This window comes from Athene noctua, chromosome 4 (genome assembly GCF_965140245.1).
Source record: "Athene noctua chromosome 4, bAthNoc1.hap1.1, whole genome shotgun sequence".
NCBI lineage: Eukaryota > Metazoa > Chordata > Aves > Strigiformes > Strigidae > Athene > Athene noctua.
Window position 1 is genome coordinate 51,050,765 of NC_134040.1, and position 17,957 is coordinate 51,068,721.

Sequence of the window (17,957 nt, forward strand, 5' to 3'; positions counted from 1 at the left end):
CCAGCTTACAATGCCAATCTCACAGCACTCAGCCTTAGTAAAAATGCAGTAGAGCATGTCCAGGGCTTGGTAATGGGCAGCGGCTTTGGGCAGGGCATATTCCCTGGTTTCTGAAAATTTCTTCTTGGTTATCCAAGTACTTAGCCCTTTTCTGCTCCCAGATAAGCTTCGTGAACCTTTTGATGCATCACATCAAAGACACACAAAGTTTTTAAGATTTGAAAGGAAGTCCACTAGTACGTTTGGGTGTACGTTTTCTTAATATAAATCTTTACAACCTACTTGACTGCCTAGGGCTGTTCACTGTTACCCCATACTATAAGGGTATTGCTTGCCTTGCTGCCCAGCAGGGGATATATCGTTTGTGTTAATTATGAGTACGCACACTTTAGTATGCAATGCTGTCTAGTTTACTTAATTTTGTTGGTTTCCGATTCATGATTTTTTTTACTGGCTTTGCCCAAAGACTGAATGTGTCTTTTCTGCATACTAGCACTAGTAAATTGCATTTCGACTAACATAAAGCTACTATATGCCAGGGGTACCAGTATTAAAACACGTGGTATGTCACTTTGATTGCAGCAGTGGCTCATTTGAATCTGCCCAATTTAACTGAATGCAAATATTGAATCAGATCCATAAGTACGTTCTGCCTGCTCTGGGCTCCCCCAGGAACAAAACCAAACCTCCTCTTCAATTCTTTCAGTGGAAGTGTATAAAGCGGAACAAGCTAAGGAAACTGTTCCTCAGCTCATTTAAAGCAGCTGAAATACTAAATTAACTCTCTAATGATTTTCAGTCCTAAGTGAATTCTGACAGCAGTTCTCACCTGTGCCTCAGCCATTAATTGCTGATATAGAACAGTATTCAATAAATACTGTCTTCACCACTGACACCCCCAAAGAGGAGATTACAGACACTGGTTGATAACAGCATACAAATTATTCCATTGTCTTCAATCTTTTTTGTTTCCAGGCTCCTCTATGTGATCTACTCTTACAAATAAACCACAATAATCAAGTGGATACTATTTTATTTCTTTTATTTTTCTCCAGGTTTGCTACATGCTAAAAACCAGAAAAGCTTTGCTTGAGATGCAGGTAAGAACATTCTAGTTGAATTGCCTTCCTTCCTATCATGTTCTTACAAGCTTTGCAACTAACTGGTTGGAGTTAATAGTGCATAATTTCCTAGGGAATATGAAATGAAACACCCCTGTATTCAGCCTATTGGAATACATAAAATAGGCTAACTATAATTAATTAAAGATTATAGTTTGGGGGTTTGGGTTTAGGTTGTTTTGGGGGGGTTTGTTGTTGTTTTTTTCCCCAAGTAGGATAAATCTGTACTTCTTTGAATATTCTACTTTTCCATTAAAAAAAAAAAAAAAACAAAAAACAAAAAACCAAAACAACCAACCCTCAGTGAAAGGTAAGAAACATAATTTTCAATGAAACATTCTCTACTTCTAGACAAAAATATGGTTTTAAGTAGAAAAAGTTTACAGAAATCAACAAAAACCCCAGATAACCTAATTTAAAATTGTATTTTTCAGCATATGGGAATCCTCATTATCTTACAAGTTCTAGTAATTGCTTTCGACATGTTGAAATTTTTTTAATGAATGCTAAAGGGCTTCAAGTTTACATATGGGTACACATTGCTGTATGCGAAGACCTGCCTTTTTTAAAATGCATGAAATGAATGTGGGACAATCAAAAACTTCCAATTGATCCTATCTCTTACAGAAGTCTTATGGTCACGATTTGCATCGACTCTAACCAGAATCCAATCTAATAGTTCTTTATTTTCAGGATCTCTAAAATGAAAAATGTGTCAGTGTTTTCCAAATAAAGTGTGAGTACCTGAGTTTATTTAACACTATTGACTAAAGGAGCACTTGTGTGTGTAGGGGGTGGAAAGAAACAAAACCAATCATGCTTGTATATAGTCCTTGCTGAGCTGCATCAGTCATTTCTTGTAACAGTATTATAAATATTTTGAGGGTGGGCTTGAGCTTTTCCAGTCAAGCACACAGATACTCTGTCACTAGAGAGCTCAGGGGACCTGGAGAAGCCTTTAAGGACATAGAGTTAACAAACATGAATGCTTTAGGACTAGGCAGTACATGGGTGACATTTTAAAATATACCTGTGTATATTTATAACATACCTATAATAGGCCTGTTTGGTCTATACCAGCTGAAGGTAGTAGTTCTATTCCCTTCAAAAGTTGGTGAAAAACTGGCATTTTTGTAAACTGTAACCCAGTGCCTTACTCTATTCCCAAAAGGAGCAAATTCATGCATTCCCACAGCAACTGCAGCACAAAGCCTCATTTTTCCTTCCTTTATTCCCTAGAAACTAAATGTGACTTTGTCCAGTGGTTCAAAAAGTTACAGGAAAGAAGTTTTAAAGCAGTCTAAGTGAACCATCAATTTAACATTTCTCACTTCAGTAATATTTTTTTCCCTTTGACTGATGCTTCTGCTTTTCCACAGCACAGAAAATGCTCAGCTCAGACAGAAATACCAAAAATTCCGTTCAGGCTGGAAGTGGTGCCACCTTGCACACCCTCACAGCACAGCCCTCTAATATGTGCATGGCAGGGCCTTGGCAGGTCACCCCTCCGTGACAGAGAGCACAGCTTGAGACAGGCCACATTCCCTTTTCTGAGAATATTAATCCTAACCAATAGATCTTAGTAATGAAGGGAATGCAAAAAAAAACCCTCAAAAATGTATCACTAACCATGCTGAGGTGGAGAAATATTGTCTGTTATCATTAACAATTAAGAGTGTGAAGCACCTAGAAGCTTCTTGGATTCAAGCAGTAGAAAATGCACAAAAAGGAGTCCCCATCTGAGGTATTTATATTCGACATAAAGTTTTGGATAGGAAAACAAACAAAAATAATCCATTGGAGAAGGGAATGGACCTGGAAAGACACAGATTTCTGGGACCACACCTTACCATTTGAATGAACAATTCACACTGCTGGACATGTCCTTTGGGGTATGCACGCAATTATGTGCAAAAGCATTGAATTCCATTGGAAATTTTAGTCCCAATGATATTATTTATCTTCTCGTAGCCAGCTGTGGTCTCAGCCCAGTCCCTACAGAGAGTTCCTGAAGTCCTAAAGTGCAGAAGTCAGAGTGCCTGGAAGTCTGAAACATGCCCGTGTTTCACAAAGTACTTCTCTTTCAGGGCCATGGTCACATTTCATCAGTATCTCCAGAAGCGCTGTGACAAAACACATAGCTCACCAAGTGAACAGCATTGCCCATCTTGCATGCCGGTGTGGTGACAATGAGGTGGCACCTCATGGCATTTTAAACCACCGGTAGGAAATTAATATTTAGGTTATATTCCCAGCCAACCCAGACTGATGAGCAACCATCACAGAAAATCTGTCCCCAGAGTTAAACAACTTGTGGATTTATATACGCACATGTATTTTACAGGAATCTGAATGGATAAAATCATACATAAGACCTCTATGCAGTCCCATCATTCTCATGTTCTTCCCTCTCAACTTCTTTCTTCTAGCCTACTACTGGACAAAATCTATCAGGAAAACTTCACAAAGCATGGGGTGCAGCAGTGGACTGACCCTGAAATAGAGCAGCATTTCCTAACTTTCAGATCTCCCAGTGAATATTTCCTTCAATCACACCAGAGCCTGGAGCCCAGTATGCTGTTCAAGGAATATTAGGACAACAAAGTGTCATTCCTGGAATAGTAAGGAAACTGCTCATTTTGTACTGGATAAATACTTTTTAGTCAGGTAGAATAGGGCAATTTGAAGAAATATGGGTATGTGCTTAGAAAAAGCTGCACACACATTTCAAATACTGAGGTCTTTCATCCACTACTGCCAAATCACATTATTTTTCAAACAAAAAATACTAAAAGAAAAACACCTTTCTTCAGAAACTTCTATATTTTCAGTTTGCAATATTCTAGTAAACACACCTGTATTTTCCTAGGTGTAATTCTCAATTTCTCTACCTTCCTTTCTTCTCTGTTTTCCCAGGAAAAATAACTTTTAAAAAGCCTTTAATTTAAGAAAACACAAAGAGGAGAAAAATGGTAATTATGGGAGTGAAGATTTCTCCGTTGTAAAACTCTTGAAATCTTTGGCTATCATTATATTTTTATATACAAGTGTATAAATATGTACTTTTTAATATGGAATGTTGATACCCATTTGGGTCCGAAGACACAAGAAGGCATATGGTGACTTTCATGACTAATTGGGGCCATTAGCAAACACAAAAATGGATCCTGTTTTCTTAGTAAAATCTTGCTGCTTAGAAGCTTTGTGTAGTATTACAAGGGCTTTATATTTTTTTTTTTTCATTACAGTTACATTCATATGGTTGTGAGATGGTCTGCTTTTCTTCATGCTCCTACACTTGTTCTGGTTATCAACTACAAGTGTGCACTTGAAAACTGCTGCAAACAGCACAGTCCCAGCACTTTCTTGAATCTAAGGGTATTACAGTTTTCTCCATCCAAAAAAATTGTATTTTTGTTTTGTTAAGCACTTCCATGTGTTGAATTTTTTCAACCTTAAGTGCATTTTTCCCTCTACTGCGATGATAAGAATAATTGAACCCCTCTAGATCCCAAGGTCAGCCTTACATGAGAAAATAAGTTTTCGAAGGGTTGTTTATCTTCATTTGTGAAACATGCTCGTTCTTGTAGCTTGTTCAGATATGAAAAGAAATCAAGGAATTAGGCAGGATTCACGAGTAGAATTGCAAGATTCTGAAGAAGTTTGGAGAGACAGGTTTCACAACAGACTAAGTGTCCAAACACCACTTGAGAAAACAACATGGACAGGCTGTCCCCAGATTTGAAAATATGGTGGAGAACAGAGATAAGGAATAATCTGCAACTCTTATTACCGTTCTTAAGCAAGAGACTTTCCAGACGTGTGTCCATGGTTCCTATGCTGCTTTCTGAGTTAAGTCCTTCTGATTTTAATGTAGAATAGAACTGATGCTGAAGCTATGTCTGCAACTGTAAATGAAGGGAAGAGCACATACTCCTAATCAGAAATGAATGTTTTGGAAGTATCAACTAAAGCAGCTCATCTTAATCAGCTTTGGAATCCAGATCCATCTCTCATGTAGACAGCATCTGGTAATCCCTTATAATACTGCAACACTTATTTTACATTTTGCAAACTACTGTATGTAAAAATCATATCAAAACCTTTGGTCACTTCAATAGAAAACCAAATAATTAAATTGCAAGTCGCCCACAGATGAGAACAAGTATGTCACATATGACAGAATTGTAATTCAGTTGCAGTTCTTGCCAATGATGAAGCATATTGTCAGAAAAATTACCAGGATGACTCAGAACGCCTGTCTACAAGCTGAAAATAATTTTATTTTCTGAGAGAAATTAATACATCTACCTGTCTCCACTTTTTCCAGGTAAAAATTGTGTCTGAGCAGAACTCAAGGGTATTTTTTTTTTTTTTTCCCTACATCTTTGGCATCTTGGATCACATTTCTGGAGACTAGTAGGCCTTATAGTTCCCAGTGTTTCCAAACACCACTGCTTTTAGGAAGCAGCACTCAGCTGAGAACATCTGTTTAGCCAATAACACATATTGTTTCTTATCAGCGTGTATCTCAGCTGACTAGACTGAAGTCTGTACCCTAGCAGAGGTAGGTCCTATTGACAGGCTTACCTAAAAATATCAATGTGTATTCAAGAATACTATTCCTCCGCTCCTCCTACTGTGAAGGAAGAGAAACAGAAAAGACAGTTATGGGAGAAGTAGACATAAAGTGAAATAGAAATAGAGCCACAGGTGGCAGCCGTAGCGTATGTCCTTCTGGACAGAGAGTACAGTTACAAACTTCAAATGATATTACAAATCTCTGTGTCAAGCTTCAGTGACTAGCTCTAACTCTGTCTTTGACTTCCTTTCCAGATTGCTTCTCATTCTCATTAAATGCAACCCCCAGACTGACAAATAAAGAAGATGATTGCCGATTTTACTGCTATGACAGACAAATGCTGCGAGCAAAGAGATGCTGTGACATACTTGGGGAGAAAGGTATTTCATATCTTTACAAACCACTTGACAACAAAACCTGACATAGCAAATATCAGTGAATGCATTTAGACCAAGTAATTCAGCCAGCTAGAGTGGCCATTTGTACAGCTGGCTTTGCCATGCATTTGCCCACAGATAAACTACACTTCTATGTACAAACAGACTACTTAATCTTCACATTGCACTTCAAGACATATGTCACTTGTGACATATATAAGGTAATTTCCTCATGACTGATCCACTTCAGGCATCTCACACAGGAAAGAGGAAAATCATGGGAAAAGTATATGTAAAAGAAGGGGTCCAAAACAAATAATTAAAACAGATGAAGAGCTGAGGTGATTGTGATCTCCAGTTACGTAATCCATTTTTTACCAGTTTCAACAGCATTCATTCCTTTAACCTTATTACCTCTGCATGCCATGTCAGAACACTCAGCAGAAGTCAACATTTAAAAAATAAAAAGCCAAAACAAAGCTATGTGCAGCAGTTGAGAGGTCTCAAACCACAGTTTCAGAAAGTATAAAAATCGGTTCCTAAGCCTAAATTCTGCTCTGAAAGGAGAGTAAGAACTTGACAGCATTTCAGACTTACCATAAATCTTGGTTACATTCTCCGTATTATCATGATCTCCTTCAGTGTGAACTCATTAGCTCCAGAGGAAGGATTCCTTATAAACAACTAAGAAAATTATTCTCTCTAGAATGGTATATTCTGTGTTTCTTGACACCAGACTAATAGATATAAACTGTATGAAAGGTTGTGCTCAAGGTCCCCTTTGACTTTCTTTCTGCTATGTTTGTAGTCTAGTCTGCAAACCCCATAGCCCTAAGTAGAACAGTGTTAGGAAATGGTAGCTAAAGCACTGCACCTTACAGCAGCAATGTCCCTCTACCACATGTAAATATTGAGACCAACTAGATATATGAAAGATTTCTCTGCTATATTATCACATGTAAAACCTTATGTCATGAGACACAAGGCCTCAGTCCTAGAAAAAGATGGCTGCAAAACAAAATTGCAGAAGATTTCAAAACGTAGCATAAAGGACAGAAACTCTCTTGGCCCTTAAAGAACTCTGAGACTGAGCAAATCATCTTCCTTGATGAGAGTGCTCCTCTAATATCACTGGCACTAAAGGTTTTCAACAGCTTTGACTCACGTAATGGATCAACACTCTGTTGAGATGCAGGTTCTGACAAGGCATTCACAAGGTGGTTCAGGAACATGAAACATCCCTCTTCAGAACACAACATACATTAAGGACTGTTTCTATAGCTTTATTTTTTGTGTGTGTGTGTGTGTGTGTGTGTTCCAGTCCCAATTCATGAACCTAGTTACTCTTGGAAGTTAAGCTCTGCAGCAGGGCTCATCTTGCTTTCTTTAGGTCAGAGGCAGAGAGAACCCGGGTGACTAGCACTAACGTGCTTAAGCCTGAACTGCACCTTGGACTTGTGACTCAACAGCTTTAGCAAGTGGCTTCTGGGTGGTTTACGTAAGTATTAGACTTGTATACTGTCTTTTTGGTTTCTCTCAATTTAGGTTAACAATGCTAATGATGGAAAATCCTTCTGCTAGGCCTTTACTTTTTTTCTTTTTTCCTGGTGGTAACAAAGTCACTTAAATTACTCAGTCTGATAATCCATGACCTTTTCATATCCTTTTCAATTCTGTTGTTGTCTTCTTTAAATGGACAATAAAGGAATAATTCACAAATCTTCATTATTCCAGTTTACTGTTTAATTCTATAAAACAAAAAAGAACAACTCATGCAATGCAGCAATGGTTTAATGTGAAAGCAGACGTAGTAGAAAGGAAAGCCATTGCCTCATTACTCTTCCATTTCCTTTCCTTATAGAACACCTATATAGGTCTGATAATCAATTGTAGCATTGTGGCTACTTCCATTGACTCATTTTTAGGAGGTAGGCCATTTTAGATTCCTGTCACTATTCTTTTTTATCCCTACCATGTATTTCTGCTAGGTGGACATACTTAGCCGGTCCCTTGTATGAGGGGAACAATTTTATGTACCTTTCCCTCTACAGACAGAGAAGCAAGCCCTTAAGTCTCTAGAAGCCTAAGGCATCTTAAGCTTTCCTGATCATACAGATGCTACAGATATGATTCAATTGTCTAAAAGTAAGTGTCTAATGCCATTTGAAATACCCTAGGTAACCTGTCTGGTCTCTATCTACTATTCCAGAAGGTCATGGGTCTTTTCTGAGCAATGTGCCATTCTAGCCAACCCACATACAATACTGCAACTACCCAAAGACATGTCACACTCACCTCCTGTGTTGAGGGTACTCAACCCTACCATCTGTGCTTCCATCTTAAACACAAGATGCACACACACAGGGAGTGTTAGTCCGTGGAAAACAGAAAATGTAAGAACTGGAAAAGTCAATGTATTTTTCAAAATAATTAAGTACAGGGCTTCACAACTGTTCTTGAAAATTATTTATTCAAACATAACCTTACTTATTACACGAACAACCTAAAAGTTGTCAGGAAAAAATGAGGATAGGATGGGAGCCAACAACCTGTTACAGTGTTGGCCTGTTTAGGGAAAAAAGGATCTGAGAGACAGAGTCTTTGACTGGAGAAAGCATCTCAAACACAACCTTACAGAAACATGGTGAGTGGAAGAAGAACTTTCTTGTTGGAAGTGCAAGGCAAGAAGAGCCACTACGTGCACTTGACCCAAGGGAAATCCCCATCCCTTTCCAAAGTGATATGAAATACCAGGCGGCATGGCTTCAAAAGGGGATTTGTACTTGACAGCTGTCTCTGCTGTGTGGGGCCACCATAAATCTCACACCTGAGGGGCAGGCTGCAAATGGAGTCATCTTAGGAGTATACAGTGTAGAAAAACTGATCCAGTGAAAGGATGACTCTATCAGAAGAGAAAGCCTGGACAAGGCAATACCAGGCACTTGACTCCAGAACTTAAGGGAGCATTTATACTCCCCAAAATAAAAACTCCACTAGATCCAGAGTGAGCTGTACAATGCTCAACATCTTGGGAGCAGTGACTTTCACAAGGCAGCTGCAACAATTTAATTGGGGCCTTCTCAAAAGCACAGGTATATTGTTTTGATACCTGAGGGCAGATATAGTAAGTTCCCTGCCTTACTCTAAAGTGCTGCATAAGCAGGTCACTGCAACCAAAGTTTGCCTTGTGTTAAGATAACAGAGGTTGTGTTGTATTAAGATAACTTGTTTGGACATTCAGCAACGGTGTTTCACTTGGCCAGACCATCACACCTATAGGTGCCAGATAAAGACAAGGACAAGTTGTAAATGCCACCCTTTGTACTTTGTTGTGTCCACTTCAGTTGCAATCAACCCATGGTAGGATTTGGAACACAGATAAAAGTAGAAGTGTTTTGCTTAGGAAGTTAAGGGGAGGGTGGGTGGGGGGCAGAGGATTTTAACTTCAGAAATTCCTTACTACTTCCATTCCAGATATTCATCTTATGCTCTCATAATTAGCTGGCATATAGGCTTTGCTTCCCAATAAAGGGCATATTGTGTTGTTAACAAAAAAGTATGCAGCAGCTCTACAAAACGTGACTCCTTTAAAGCTTTCACACTACATATTGGGCTGCAGGTCCCACTGCCAATACCAAAAAAACACCCAGGATCAATGATTACTTCTTTCCTCCCTCTTTGGAGGCAATAACTACTTCAGTCTAGACTTTCCAGAAGTACATTCATTTCACTGAATACAGAAAGGGGAAGAACCTCTCCTGAAAATAATCCTCACCTAACGCAGAACAAGGTTATATCCAATGAAACCCTTTCATTATGGTGTGAAAGAAAGCATCTTACAGAGCAAAAGCAGACACTCAGTTCTCTTGATGAAACTGGCACCAACACCGCCCCCTGAACTAGACTGGAACTGGAACTCCTCAACAGAGGTGTCAGTCCTCCAAGTACAAAATAGGTATCTGGTTTTGCTCCTTTTCTTAATATCAAAAATATTTTCTATAAAAGAGATCACCTTTGAGTGAGCAATAACTCCTGGAGTTAACAGAATGTTTCTTTTCTACTCCATAGAAGAGTATTTTGCTTTTGGAATGGTCCTGGAATTAAGTGGAGGTGGATGAGTAGGGCAGGGTGGAAATCTGAATAGTAAAAATCACAGGATACAACTCAGTCCTCATGTCATGAAGGTGTCCAAATTGCACTTCAGATGGAAGTTTTGACGTCCTGTACTTGGAAAGACTGAAGTAAAAGGCTGGAGGAAGTGAGAGCAGTGCCATGGAGCTCCACTTCTGCAGGCAGCAGTGGTGGGATGGTTGCTTTTTCCTCTTATGCTCTTGTTGCTTAACAGCATACCTGGGAGAAAGGCACAGCTTCATGCAACAGAAGCTGGGAGAAGAGCCTTGAATACAGATCTTCTCTTAGAAGCTCAAGAGTAATTCTCTCAAGAACAGGTCACCCAGGAATCCTTCACCATGTATAAAAAACAAACACATCTGTTAGGGCAATAAGGTGACTTTTCATGGCATTTTGGTCACTGACTGAACCTCTTCATGAGAACTAGCTGGCTCTGTCACCCTGCTACCCACAAGGTCTTACACAGCCTGCAGACATCCTGGAGAGCAGTCATCCCTCTTTCAGCATGCCCTCAGTGTCACAGCAAAAATAAAGGGGAAGAGAAAAGGCATGAAGGGAAAGAGAACTCACAGTGCAAGAAAGGCTCTGAGTTTTAGGTGAATTTATCTTGCAAAGAGAGCTTAGAATCTGTAGCAAATTAATATCCTGTATGTGAAGATTTAATCTGTCAGTTTGTTAAAAGACTGTGTTCCCTCTTTTTTCTCTGTTATACTCCTGAAAAAATTACCAGAATCACAGCAGCTGATTCCTAGTGCTTGACCTTAGATGCAGTAACACTGAAGGACCAACAGCATGACTGGCAGCCCACTAATCTTTACCAGCTCCTGTAATGGGCCAGGTTTTACATCTGGTGCACCAGGACAAAGGAGGAGGGCTGGGTTGCTAACACAACACTTCATTGAAGCCCCTCCTAAGAGTGATCTGCCTTTCACACTGTTGTATGCAAGTTTTTGTCTCTCAGAAGGGACATCTTTTAACAGAACTGGACTGTAAAGAGAAGTAAAGCTTTCTCCTATGTTGGCATGCTAAGAGACCTACATTACAAACACCCACCCAGACAAGGAGTCCTCAGACACCCACCAATTTATTTCCAACATGGGACCACACAAAACACCCTCTGTACCTTCCAGCCACATGCCACTCTGACACAAAGCACGCAGCAAATGCGTCCTCGCAAGCCCAGAGATAAACAGGATAGAGAGAAAAGTAGTGAGGAAAATTGTTTCATTCCCAGCCAAGTGACTCAGAGAAACCAAAGGACGGAGGATTTTGTTGCCAACTTGTGGCAGCACGTCGGCATGCACGGCCTGGGCATTCTCTCACCTGCACTGCAAGAGGTTATCCTGTCTCCTGTGCCAACATGCTTATACACCCACAGGGTGAAGACTCCCGAAGACTGGGACTCAAGGAAAAACTGTCAATTCATATCAAACCAAGGGGCCACACAAAACTCCTAAGAGTTACTAAAAAAAGGGGAGAAGCCAGACATCATACATTAATCTTTTCGTTCCCTCAAGTTAAAAGAATTTGAACAGGATCCTTTTAGCTAGACAAATTATGGTTTGCATTACACCGTGTACATCTTTTCAACATATATGAGCAAAGAGGCATGGCTGGGGAACAAGAGAATACTTTAATACTATGTCAAAAATAGCCTGTTTTTCATGAAAGAAGTCATACTTCTCTGTGTACTGACAGTCCATGAATTCATAAAACCTTTTAAAAATAACAAGGTCTGGATTACATATATAATCAGAAAAGAGGTTAGGACATACACTGTAGGCAAAATATACACACTCAGGAAATAATCTCCAGGTCAAACAGAAGTTCATAAATTATTTTGATGTAGTCATTTGCAGGGGCTGAAAAGAGCAAATCTTACCATCAGACTTCCAGGCATAGCCAAATATTGTTAAATCATTTGCAGGGATGAAGTGAACAACTTGGATTTCCTCCCTTGTATTGCCTCCAGGCTACATAGACCAGAAAAGATTTTCTGAATATACAGGTAATAAAGCTTTATATAGTATCTCCAATGCCACGCCTTCAGTTCTGAGGCACAGATTCAGCAGTAAGTGCCAACTGGCATACTGTCACAAGAGAAAATCTTTCACTCTCTTCAACAAGCTTCAGAGTTGACCCTTGTTGCATTTAGGGTGAGAATAAATTTGGTAAGAAATAAATCCCCTTGCGTTCTAGCCACTCCTCAGAGATTAGAGGGGCTAGGGGCGGCTGGACTTATCTCTTAATAGGTATGCCAGTTGGGGCTGTAACTATAGGTCTGACCCCGATGTCCAAACAGCCTGTATGCTGTAGGTCCAGTTGCGTTCAAAAGAAGCCATCAGATTCACGAATAATGCAGATTAGTGGCCATCACTATAGGTCTGACCTAGCCCAAACAGCTCATACACTGTAAGTCTGGTTGCATTCAAGAGAAGCAGTCAGATTCACAAATAGTATGGTTTATTTTCATGCAACATCTACAGATTCTTTAAGATTGCCTACAATAAATGCACAAACTGCAGGTTGGCTATATAGCACTACACAAAAGAAAAAGGATTGCAATCACACACACACACAGTTCCCGGGTATACACTTGGCATAGCTGAGGAAATCTTACCAAAAGGTGTCCCTTCTGGGAGTGGGCGAGAGCACAAACCTGTCAATCTGTCCCTCCAATTTGGTGTCGGATTATCATCCTTGAAAGTTAGGTACAAACTTGGGGTAATATTTATCTTAGTAGGTATGGGTGAGTGGGTGGAATTGTAGTCAAGTCATTATTTTTTGAGAAATGACATAATTTGCTTGGGGGTGCCAAAGGATACAGCTGTTTTTTTGTGGGAAAAAGAGGGAAGACAAGAAGCAAGGTCGACTTGGTGCAAGGGGTGCTGCTGGGTTCTGTGGGAAAAAAGGAAGGATGAGGCACAAAGTCAGAAGTTTGCTACAGAAATCATCTTCTGAGAGAAAAGAGTAGAAAAGGAGATAAATCTGTCCTTGAAATGAAAGAATGGGACCACACAGCCTACGCCCCGCTTCACTTTCCTCCTTGGCACCACATCCAACACAAATTACTGGACCTCCATCCCATCCTGTGCTTGCTCTGGGCATCCTGTGTCAAGGAAATGTGTGTTTTGCAGATTCCTCACTGTTCTGCTTTTCTCACATTTCCAACAACAACCCTAAAAGCCAAATACAAGACTTTGCTCTGCTTCAGTAAGGTTCAAGTTGTAACACTCCAGACAAAGGCTCTCAGGTGAATGATGCTGGACCTGGGCCATACTGTGACTACACAGGGTAAATTCAGTGTATTTTAGCAAAAGGAGCTGAGCATAATCCCAGTTCAGAGTATCTGGAATGTCATTCACACACACATATAAGAGGACACAGGACTGTTGCTTTTTGAGCTAAGTATTTGCAGAAAGATTCAAATACGTTTTACGAAAGTGAGTTTTCTTAGGGAATCTGTAGTTATCCAACTGAGTAACATGGAAAAGCTGAAATGGTTTTGGCTTTCCATGGAAAACTGTGTATTCAACCAGAAAGCAGTTACTGGAAGATGAGGAGGAAAGGCGTCAAGGTCTTCAATGAAAACTAAACAAAGCAAACCTGCAAGAAACCAGACTTTCTTTGTTGCATTTTTAGCATTTTAAACAATACTTTTATCCTTTTATTTTTAAATCCAGTCATTACAAGTTCTTGTTCTTCATAGTAGGGAATTATTCCTCATTTCCCAAAAGGCAGAAAGTTCTGCTGCTAGGGCAGAACAGCTGTCACCCACCGTCTTAACAGCAACTCTGCTACCGCTGCCGGCAGACATGCTCAGCGGTTCAACGTGTGCAAGCTGCATCTTACACATCAGGTGTATTTCTTGAGCAACAAGGGTATATTTAAGCTCAAGTCAGTACAGACAGGCCAAGCACAATATTTACAGTCAGTGCTAAGATGTCTTCTGTATGCATCAACCAACCTCCACACCAGCTGCTGGATTCTTTATTTTTAACAATACAGAAAGACTCCCAACAGATGAGATTTTTTTGAGGGCAATCTGTGACCACCTCAGCTTTACAATCTTAACAGAACTTGGATTTTTTAAATATATGTATACATATACACACACACACAAATCCATCTCTGTATGTGCATGTAAGTATTTATTTACTTTCATCTTTTGACACAGCTGTTTACAGGAAGGCAGTGAAGAACCGTACCAGCAACCCCTCATTCTCTAATGGTCATCTTATATGTCTTTCTTCCCTTTCCTTGAAAAGCCAAAATAGCACATGACATAAGATTTATGAGCCTTTACCGACACAGAGGTGGCAGGCTCAGTCCCACAAAGACAGAACTAAATTAGATATGAACAAAGCTTTTATAAACAGCACAACAGTCATACTCCTGCTCAATGGAGCAATAGGGATCTCTCCAGAGTGAAACACAGACAGAGAGCATTAAAGGGCCTGGTTCCATCAGACCATCTCTCCAGTGTATGATCAAATCCTCATTTTTATTGGCTGTGCAGATAAATGGTTTGAATAATGAAGGTTCAATAATCTCGAGACTAAAGAGACATTCATACTGTGACGCCTTCTAGGGAGATAGATCCACAGTTACAGAAATGTTAATAACCTGCAACTTACCTCCTTATCAAGTTTCCAACATATTTTTCTCCCCCCCCCCCTTTTTAATTTTTTTTCCAGGTTCTCGGTTTTAGTTAGTCAATAAACTTCCTAGGGCTTCATCTTCTGATGCTTACAATACTGCAAACAATGTCTCAGTTACCTGCAAAGACAGCTTTACCAGAAACATGCTAAGTTACAAAAATATGTGTCCTTTACATGCTAATGTATTTGCAGTTATTAAAAGAATGATACCTCTCACTGCTATTTCCAGCTCTCCTCTGGCCAGCCCACACCTCAGTTGACCAGCAAAAAAAAAAAAAGCAGCAACATCAGAAAATTTGGCCTAGACTCTCAGCTAATGTACATTGGGATAATTACATTGCCTTCAGCAGAACCAGTTTACACAAGCTGGCACTGTTAGTCTTCATAACTAGCATACATTTCTTCAGAATATAATTGATCAAGTTATATACATTGTATTATATATATTAGATATAGTATTATATCTTACATTATACATTTCTGTAAACCAGCCACTCAGACAGGTACATCAGTTTTGCAGGGTCATAGAAGAGCACAGCCTGACACACTGAAATAGATGTCAAGGTAACCCACAGAGATGCTCCTCTAGGGCAAGGGGGAAGGTGCTAGGAACTTGTCCTTGCCACTACCAAATGGCTCTGCACCCCAGATGAGAGTATCATAGCTGAAGAATTGCTGATGTGCTACATACATAGTGACCCAGGGCCAGCCAAGCCCCAGAGCGTGCTGAGGTTAGCTACCTGCAATAGGCTCCTCAGGATAAGAAAAAAATTAAGGAACTCATAAAGCCTGTGGTGATTTGGGTCTACAACAGAGAGAAACATTGGGAAGGAGGAAGGGGAAAGTCACCAACCCATGTTTCATAACTGTTGCTGTATCGTATCTTCTCCAGGCAAGAGACACCAGTACCAAAACAAGACTGATTCAAAAAGATACAATCACATAAAATCTAGCCAACTTAATTTAATGATATTTTAATCTGAAAACACAAACACAAAAGATGCTTTCTTTATAAAACAGTTTCTGAAGTTCCAATATGCCTCTTGCATGGTATATACCAGTACATGAGGTTACTTACAGGAAAAATAACTCCAAATATCACATCAGAGCAGTTGAGAATTTTTTTTAAGACAAACCTTCTTACTACTTGGGAAGAAGTTGAGCTCTTCCAGGATCATGAACTTCCTGTGACCACTACTCTTTTTAGAGTGAATGCTCAGGAGTTGACAAGAATGATACTCTCCAAGTATAGAGAAAGGATATATTGAATCCAATACATGTACTACTTAGCTTACCAGAAAACTCCATTGTTGAATTTCAAAAAACAGGATTAAAATATTGATACGACCATGAAGAAACTAACCCAAACAAAAAAGAGAGTCACAAATCCTATTCTCATTAGTAAGAGCAGAAATAAAATAGCTGAGCTCTAGACAGACACATTTCCACTTTGTTGACCTAGCTTGAGAATAATCACTGAAGTCTATCAGAAGCATACACCAGTCTAAACTGCAGAGAACTTCCCCTAAAATTGGTGAACATCGTTAAAAATAAATATCTAGTAAAAACTGACCTATCTCTCAGCTGTGTAATAGAGCATAAAAATTCTGAAAGTGTAACTGCCCAGGTATTTCGAGAGAGTATGGAGCATCCCCAACCAACCATCCCCACCTGATGGAAATTCACAACCCTGAGGGCCATCAGCTGCTTTCACCTTTCTGTTGACCTTGCAAGACAGTTTCTAAAAAGTTCTGGAAACAGCTGGGTCTTCAGTAGGTGTGAAATTGAATAAGTCAACAATGGGAACTCTTAATGAGGACCTAAGCTCTTAATTGGATCTCATTTCTGGAGTTTGCCATGCTTTCTTTCCAGTTAAATACTACACATACGTTTCCCTCCTGCAAATAAGAGTGGTTTCACTGTAAATAGGCAGACTGCCATCAGAATAGTGGCAAGTACTTTCAAAGAAAAGTGAAAAGTAGTTAACCATCCTATTGAGTATGGAATAGGGCAGTGGAGAAACTGAGTTTAAAGGATTTTAAATGCAGCAGCCAGAATTTTAAATACAGCCACCAGAAATACTTAACACAACACATTACACATATATAATTTCTGAAACACATTCTTCTGGGCCAAAGAAGAACCTGCTATACAAAGTCTCTGACATCAGTGCCTCAGCTGTTTCTGCAGCTCTGCTTCAAGTAATACACCCCCACTTCCTTTTATTTTTATCGCTTATAGTAACAAGGTTGTGTTAAAGTGTTATTCTGAAAATGAGAGGATCCATCTGCATCTCTCCTTGCTACTTCTGGGTATATGGAAGCAGGAGCACCCCGGATGGTCCCCAGGTTGTGCCTGAGGGGACTCTGTTCTGGCAGCCACAACAGGGGATGCTGCTGAGTCCAGGGGCTGGAGGCAGGAATCTGCAACGAGCAGACATGAGATTGGGCTGAGTCCCAGCAGTGTAAGGGAATCACCTCTTTGGAAACGTTTTCTCTGATCTGCTCCTATGGACTAAATGAGTATCAGATATGTAGAAACATGGTCCATAACCTCCAGACCTCTGTCTTTCAAGTAGACTTCTCTGTTTCCTATGGGCTTTTTAGTTAACAGTGGGGCAGAGCTTATCTGTGTCTTCCTCAACAGATGTGGGGGATTGCAGGGGGTACTTAATTCAGCCTTTTTACCATGACACCTTGGGATCTGGGAGAAAGAGAGAGCTTCTACAGCAAGGAGGGATGCAAAAATGTCTGGTTAAGAGCTGAACTTGGTATTTTTCAGTCAACAACGTGTTATGAAGACATCTTCTGTGCAGCAATCACCTTTGAACAAATTTGTAAGTAGAGGAGATCAGTATGCACGATAAAAAGCTCAGGGAGTGTTTAAACTTCTTGTTTGAAGTGTGATAAGTTAGAAATGTCTATTTGTCTAAATTTCAGGAAAAAAAAAGAATCTCCAAGGTCTTTTCTTTGCAACCAACTGGTCAGTTCATCATACTGAGCAAATAATGGCATGTCTAATTATTGTGAGAATATTCCAAAAGGGCTAATGTTATTACATGACAGTAAAAAGGTTTTTATTAACC